This window comes from Amphiprion ocellaris, chromosome 24 (genome assembly GCF_022539595.1).
Source record: "Amphiprion ocellaris isolate individual 3 ecotype Okinawa chromosome 24, ASM2253959v1, whole genome shotgun sequence".
In the NCBI taxonomy this organism is placed as follows: Eukaryota; Metazoa; Chordata; class Actinopteri; family Pomacentridae; genus Amphiprion; species Amphiprion ocellaris.
Window position 1 is genome coordinate 20,640,137 of NC_072789.1, and position 7,282 is coordinate 20,647,418.

Below are 7,282 nucleotides of genomic sequence, written 5' to 3' on the forward strand. Positions count from 1 at the left end.
TATAGTAAGGCGTTATTTTGCGCCAAAATCATGATGAGTATTTTTTTTTTTTTTTTTAAAAACCTTTCTGGATCGTCTTTCACGGCCTCCTTTACATTATTTCATCATATGGCCGTGAAAAACACTATGGTAAGGTCTTCTTTAACATCTGTAAACAAAACAAAAACGTATCAACAAAGTTTTCTGTTAGTTTGTCTTCTTCTAAGTTTAACTCCAAGATTTTAAATACTTTCATTTACTGCAAATGAATATCTACTCCAAATATCTCACGAATAATCATTATCAGCCTTAAAAACCCACAAAACACCCCTCTATACTGGACCACACTTAGTACAGTCCAGTTCCCCCTTCTATAAATCTGCTTGGAATCGTCCACTTCCTGTTTGTCAAAGTGGCCTTCTACCTGGACAGGTTTTGTTGGAGCTCATGCAACAAACATTTTGGGTAACTGCACTTTAATATGGATGGATGACACTGAATTAGAGTCTGTTTTAATGAAACTGAGTTAAGATGTGGACCTCTGTCATTAAATAGGAAATTATTTCCCAGAATTCACAGAGAAAAGTCTGAAATGTTTGCTCGGTTAGCGTCCCACATGTTCTTTGGCTCAGCTAAAGCTAACTCTCTCCAACTTCTGGATCTTTTGAGTTGCTTGTTGTTAAAATATCTTGCTGTAGGTGCTGAAGCTCAGAAAGTCTGAAATGTTTGTTCAAAATAAGCTCATTCTCAAGTCTTAACTGAACTGTCCTCTTTTGTTTGAACTTTCCCTAAACTTAAGAGTTAATGAAAGAGCAGCACATCCAGACTCAGTCTCATTTATGTAGAGATTAAACTTCAGTGTCATTCATTGATGTTAAAGTGCAGTTTTTCAAATGTTTGTTGCACATGCTCCTGACCAAACCAGTCCAGGTGGAAGACGATGTGAAGAGAAAGCTCCAGAGGATGAATATCACACATTTACGTTGGAAATAAATGTCCTTTAATGAGACATTGTCATGCAAAAGTTGAATTTCCCTTTAATGATGTTCAAATCTTTGTTGTGCTTTGTTGATGTTGGTTTCTAAATGTTTTCTGACACTCGGCCCCAAAGATTAAAACCTTCTACGGCTCACAAGCTGCAACAATTCACACATTATCAACTGTCTTTCTGACTAAACTAAGATAAAAAGTGAAAAACTGCCTGGTTCCTGCATCATGAATATCAATCTTTTTGGTTTTTATGACAGTAAACTGAATATATTTGGGTTTGACATTTTATAAACCAAAACAAGAAATGAATTACTGGAGAAAACAATCAACAGATTAATGGACAAAGAAAATGTGTTTTCCAACATATATGGCTGAATTACTCCAATATTACAAGATACATACAATTTGAATTCAATTTTATTTATATAACGCCAAATACAGGTCAAATTGTCTCAAGACACTTTATTTTTATATTTTTTTGTCATTTAAAATATGACAAAGTAAGAAATTTAAACCTCTTGACTAATCCAATTTATTATTTGATTTTTAAGAGACTAATTGACAACTAAAATAACTTTCTCTACTAAAACTAATAAACATGATGTCAAATAGAAGGAAGAGTTTTAAATACTGCAGTCCCATGACGACAAGAATAAAGTTTGTCAACAAAAACTAAATCTGCTGGTGGATTCCATTAATGTCCGAAGAAATGATAATAAAGTGTGATACTAAAGGTTTGTGGTGCTAAAAATGTCAAAGTAAAGCTATCAAGTTGAAGATGTGGATGGAGGTTGATAAAAGTTGACCTCCCTTCATTTCTCTGGAGCGACTCCATGGATTTTATGGATGGTGGTTAAAGACCTGCTCTTCTAGTGGTCTTCCTTCTCGTAGCTGTAAAAAGTCAGTCCATCCTGGCCGACTTCAGCACCTCTTCATGACAACTTGTTCTGCCTCTGACCTGGTGGAAACTCCAGAAACTCGGGAAAACCCTTGGAGACTCGAAGGACTCGTGGAGACTCGAAGAACTCGTCGGGCGGGGGAAGGTGTGGTGGGTGGTGGGGGGAGGTGGGGGAGTAGAGGGGGGAAGGCCGCCACCCACCTCCCCGCCTACTCTCCGCCCTGACTCCACCCAGACTCCGCCTTGGCTCCACCCATGTGGTCACTTCAGGAACTACGATGCCAAAGGGACGACGAATTTATTTCTTTGTATCTGATCTGTAGCTCAGTGAGTTAAGGATTTGCCTATGGAGCTGCAGGTCGCTGGTTCAAGACCAGACACTTCTTAAGTTTTCTCAAAATCCTGACAAAGACGAACAAAGAAAAATGCCGGTGGTGGGACTCGAACCTGCAACCTTTCGGTTGGTAGTCCTCTTCTTATCCTCCTGAGCTACTCGCTCAGATACTAAATCTTCTCGTTTTTGCGCATTTATCATCTATTTTTTGTCATTTTCGAGATTTTTTTTTAACTTGAGTCTCGACTCGACCGTTTTTCTCAGGAGGTTGGACTTCAGCCTTTGTGCTGGAGGGTGGAACCCTCAGTTCCAAGACTTTCCAAGCCTCCACACCTCCCGAGTCCTCAGGACCTGAGCTTTCACACAGTCTGAGGGCTGAAATTTTCTAAGTCCCACAGTAGTTCTCTGTTAGTTTGAACCTTCAGACAGTCCAAGGACTGAAATCCTCTAAGTTCCTGAGTAGTTCTCTGTTAGATTGAACCTTCAGACAGTCTGAGGACTGAAATCTTAAAAGTCCTTGAGCAGTTCTCTGTTAGTTTGAACCTTTAGACAGTCTGAGGACTGATATCTTCTAAGTTCCTGAGTAGTTCTCTGTTAGTTTGAACCTTCAGACAGTCTGAGGACTGAAATCCTAAAAGTTCTTGAGCAGTTCTCTGTTAGTTTAAACCTTTAGACAGTCCGAGGACTGAAATTTTAAAAGTTTCTCAGTACTTGTCTGTTAGTTTGAACTTTCTGATTAACAGAAGCCTTAAAACTTGTGACCATGAGTCTTGATTTCACATTTAGATCATCCATCTGAGTTCTTCTCAGACCTTCACCTGTGGGTTTTTAGAAATCCTCAACAAACTTTGATTCTCTTCACTGAACAGTAAAGTTTATAGAGATCAGAAGGTAACATTAGTTTGATCGATGCCTTCAACTACTAGTAGACTTTATCTGGAAAGCAATTTTCTGAAATGAGTTCTTAGTAAATCTGTCCACAATCAAACCAAGAACATAGAAAGAGGAAATGTTTGAAGAAACAACTTGATGTTTTCATTTCAGATGAGAAAACACTATAAGACCCCTATCTGTTTTTGCTCTTTTTGATCCTTTTATTGTCTCTTCTGTTTAATTTGATCTTCTAAAGTGTCTTTTCAAATGTTTTGTCTTTAGTTTGATTCTTCTTAAATGTTTAGTTTTGCTCTTTTCTCACCTTTTATTCTTTTCTAATGTCTGATTTGATTTAGAAATGTTTTGTCTTTTTAATGTTTAATTGTTGTTTTTTCAAATGTTCTATCGGCTTGTTTGAAAAATTTCCTTTTCTTTCCCAATGTTTAATTTTTCGATTAAATCTTTAAGTTTTTTCTTTTTAAATGTTTTGCCACCTTTTAATGTTTTTCTTTTTAAATGCTTCATTGTATTTTCTGTTTAATTCCTATTTAAAGTTTTATTGTCTGTAAGATTTAATTTTCTAATTAAACATTGATCTTTTTAATTAAATGTTTTATCTTTTTAAAGGTTTAATAATCTAATTAAATGTTTTGTATTTTTTTTAAAATGTTTAACATTATTCTTGCTTAATTGTATTTTTCTAATGTTTATCTAAAATATTTCATCTTTAATGTTTAATATTTTTGTTTAATGTCAGAATTACATGTTTTGTATCTTCTGTTTAATTATCTAAATATTTTGTCTGTTTAATATAATTTAATTGTATTTAATGTTTCATTTTCTTTTTAAAAGTATTATTGTATTAAATGCTTTTTTTAATGTAGTTTATTTCTTTAATCTTTTTTTTCTGTCTAGATTTTAACCCCAACCTTAAAAACGAAACAAATTCTTAAATCACAATGAAAATACTTCTGTTATCACAATCATGAGTTAGTCAATTATTCAGTTTATCAATTCAACTTTATTTGTTTAGCACCTTTCACACAGATGACAAAACTAAACAAGCAAAGAGGAAAAACTATGCTAAAATTATAATTAAAACTCAAAAACACATTAAAAAAAATTAACATGGTAATAAAATGTGTTGTGTCCAGGGGATGGAGGGAGTTTATTGAAGTCTTCTTGGGCTCACATGGGAAATCATTTAAAATATAAACTTGATATTCAGTCTAAGGAAACTGCAGAGCGACAGAAGAAGCAACAATATCTCCTTTTTTCTCCTTTAATGAGTCGACTCTTCTTGTGCTTTCAGACCAAAGAACTACAGACTCTTCACAACCTGCTCAAACTCTTGGTACAGGACCTCACCACACGGGTCAAGAAGGTTTTTGTCTCATTTCTACTCTGAAGCTCACCTTCTCCTGCTCAAACTGCTGACAAATGTTTCTGCTGCTCTAAAGTCTGGTCTCCAGAACTTCCTAAAAACTCTCAAAGTCTCTTCTGCTGCAGGTTGCTTTGTAGAACTGTTCCAGAAAACCTCACTAAACCACATGGAGGGGCCTCAAGATAGTCGTCCAAATGAAACCATACAAAAACCAAACAAGCACAACCCAAACACTAAAGTCTCCTGCAGCCTACCAGAGAACCTCTGAGAACAGAGAATCAGGACAGGAACTCTTACCTTCTGGACAACCAACGCTGGTTCTCAAACAAGAATACAGAATGTGTCTGACCAAAAACCTCTGAAGACTCACTACAGCCAAGATAAAGACACAACTCAGCTGCACCAAATCCACTAATCACTGCACACATTAGCACCATGTGCTAACTGTGGCTAAAGAACCACATTTACCAAGACAACGATCCAGTACAAAGCCCTAAAACACACCAAGAAACACATTAAAGATGATTTTACTGCTGGAAGCTGCAAGCCAACGCCTAAAGAACAAACTAAAGCAATGGAGCCAAACCCGGTTCAGTTGGTGAACAGAAGCAGAGGAAATGTTTGTCTGCAGCTAAACAAAGCAGGAAGACAGTGAGCTGCTCAGGTGTTCCTGATAACACCAAGCAGCCACCTGGAAAGCCAATAGGAAGACAGCTTACTGGAAGTCCAGAGGGCTGGCTTAGTGAAGGAAATTTAAAGTTGAAGCAGAAAGTTAACAAAGAAAGTTGAAAACCACCTTCTGATCCCTGAAATATCTGAGTTTTCACACAAAGAACGCCTGAACATGTCATGTTATTTTAGAAAACGAATCAACTTAGAGGCATTTGTTCACACGTGGCTGAATAGGAGGCCGTCCAATCAGATTGGAGGTCTTCACTCTGTAGGTTGTTTGTTGGGTGAGACTCTTGGACCTCCATCAGCTGACGTGGATGTTTGATGGTCTTCCTCTCTCGTGCCAGATGATTCATCCATGAATTCAGCAGCTACAGACTGAAATGAAGCTCATGCTGCCGTTATTGAATTCCTGTTCCAGATCAAATGTTCAGAGCTCACCTTGAATGCAGCCGTCTGCTATCTGATAGTTTTTCTCATTGTAGTCTTCAATAAAGTCTTTTTCCTCATGTCAGGATGTGGTGAGACTCTTTCTCAGTCTCTGCAGACGTCCCTCATTGTGCATCTCCAGAGAAGAAACAGAAAAACTGATCACTGCTTCAGCATCAAACGCTCTCCAGCACTGAGAGTGTTTTAGGAATTCATTCATTGTGTTGTGAACTTTGAAGGAGCAGAAACTTTACAGCTGCCAAAGATATGAGCTCCAATTCTGATGTTTTAGGAAATGAAGTTCATCAAATGAACACTTGATTTTTGCTGATAACTCTCATTAAATTACTGAAGAAATCCAACATAAAAACTTGTAAACTATCAGGCAGCTTTTGTTAAAGTTTGTCTATAATTCTATCATCATGTTCTGGAACCAGGACTCTGCAGAAGTTCCTTCAATCAGATACTTGTGTGTTTCTCTATTTAAGGCCTCAGGTTTGAACGTACAGCAGAGGATTAGAAAGGAGTGATTTTAATATTTAAATCAGTCCAGTAAATGTTTGGAGTAAAAATGATAAAATTTTTGATTTAGATAGATTTGTGTCAAATAATAATGTAGAGTCTCACTTAAATGTCAGCTAAGGTAAAACTATCCTTTTAACGTACGCTTTGAACAGATTAAATGCACGAACCAAAAGGAAATACATATGACAATGTGCATTTCAGTTTCTTGCTTTAATTTGTTTTTATCTAGGCATTTCAAATCCTCTACAGTTGTGCCAGTTTTGGTTTGCTTCTCAAAAGCATGTTAATCCTCAGGTGACGCGTCTTTGTCCCACTGCAGGTCGCTGGTCGAAGCAGTTCGTAGAGTCGGGATGCTTGGAGGAAAATGAGCTTCGCCGGCTTTCACATGGAGATGTTGCTGTAGATGCTGCTGTAGAGCTGATCGATCTTCGCCTTGAAGAATTCCTGTTTTTGCGCCAAAATTCATGATGATTTTTTTTCCAAAGAAAACCTTTCTGGAGTGTTTTTCACAGCCTCCTTTACATTATTTCATCATATGGCACGTTTTTACAACATGTTGAAAAATCGTATTTTTTTCCGACATAGTATATTATGTCGACAAAAAAATGTGTTCTAATGCTACATTGTGTTAGCTAATTCTGTTGAGAGGCTAATTGATGATTAGAAAACCATTGTGCAATTATGTTAGCACATGCATAAAAGTATGAGTTTTCAGTTAGCTAACACAATGTAGCATTAGAACACAGGAGTGATGGTTGCTGGAAATGTTCCTCTGTACCTCTATGGAGATATTCCATTAAAAATCAGCTGTTTTCAGCTAGAATAGTCATTTACCACATTAACAATGTCTAGACTGTATTTATCATTCATTTCATGTTATCTTAACTGAAAAAAATGCTTTTCTTTCAAAAAAATCAGGACAATTCTAAGTGACCCCAAACTTTTGAACAGTAGTCTATATGTAATGGGTGAAAAGGTGTCAAACGACTGATTACCTACCTTTAAGTGAGAAGCTCCGTTTGGGGAAGTAAATTAAATGTACTCATTCAGTCCCTGAGGCAAACTTTAACTGTAGTTTCACATCTGCAGAAAAACGGACTCATTCTGACTTCAGATCAGGAAACAGACTCAAACAGCACGTAGTCGGTCAGAGGCTGAAAATTAACTTCCAGTCAGAGACATCTGGAAAAAAAGACGA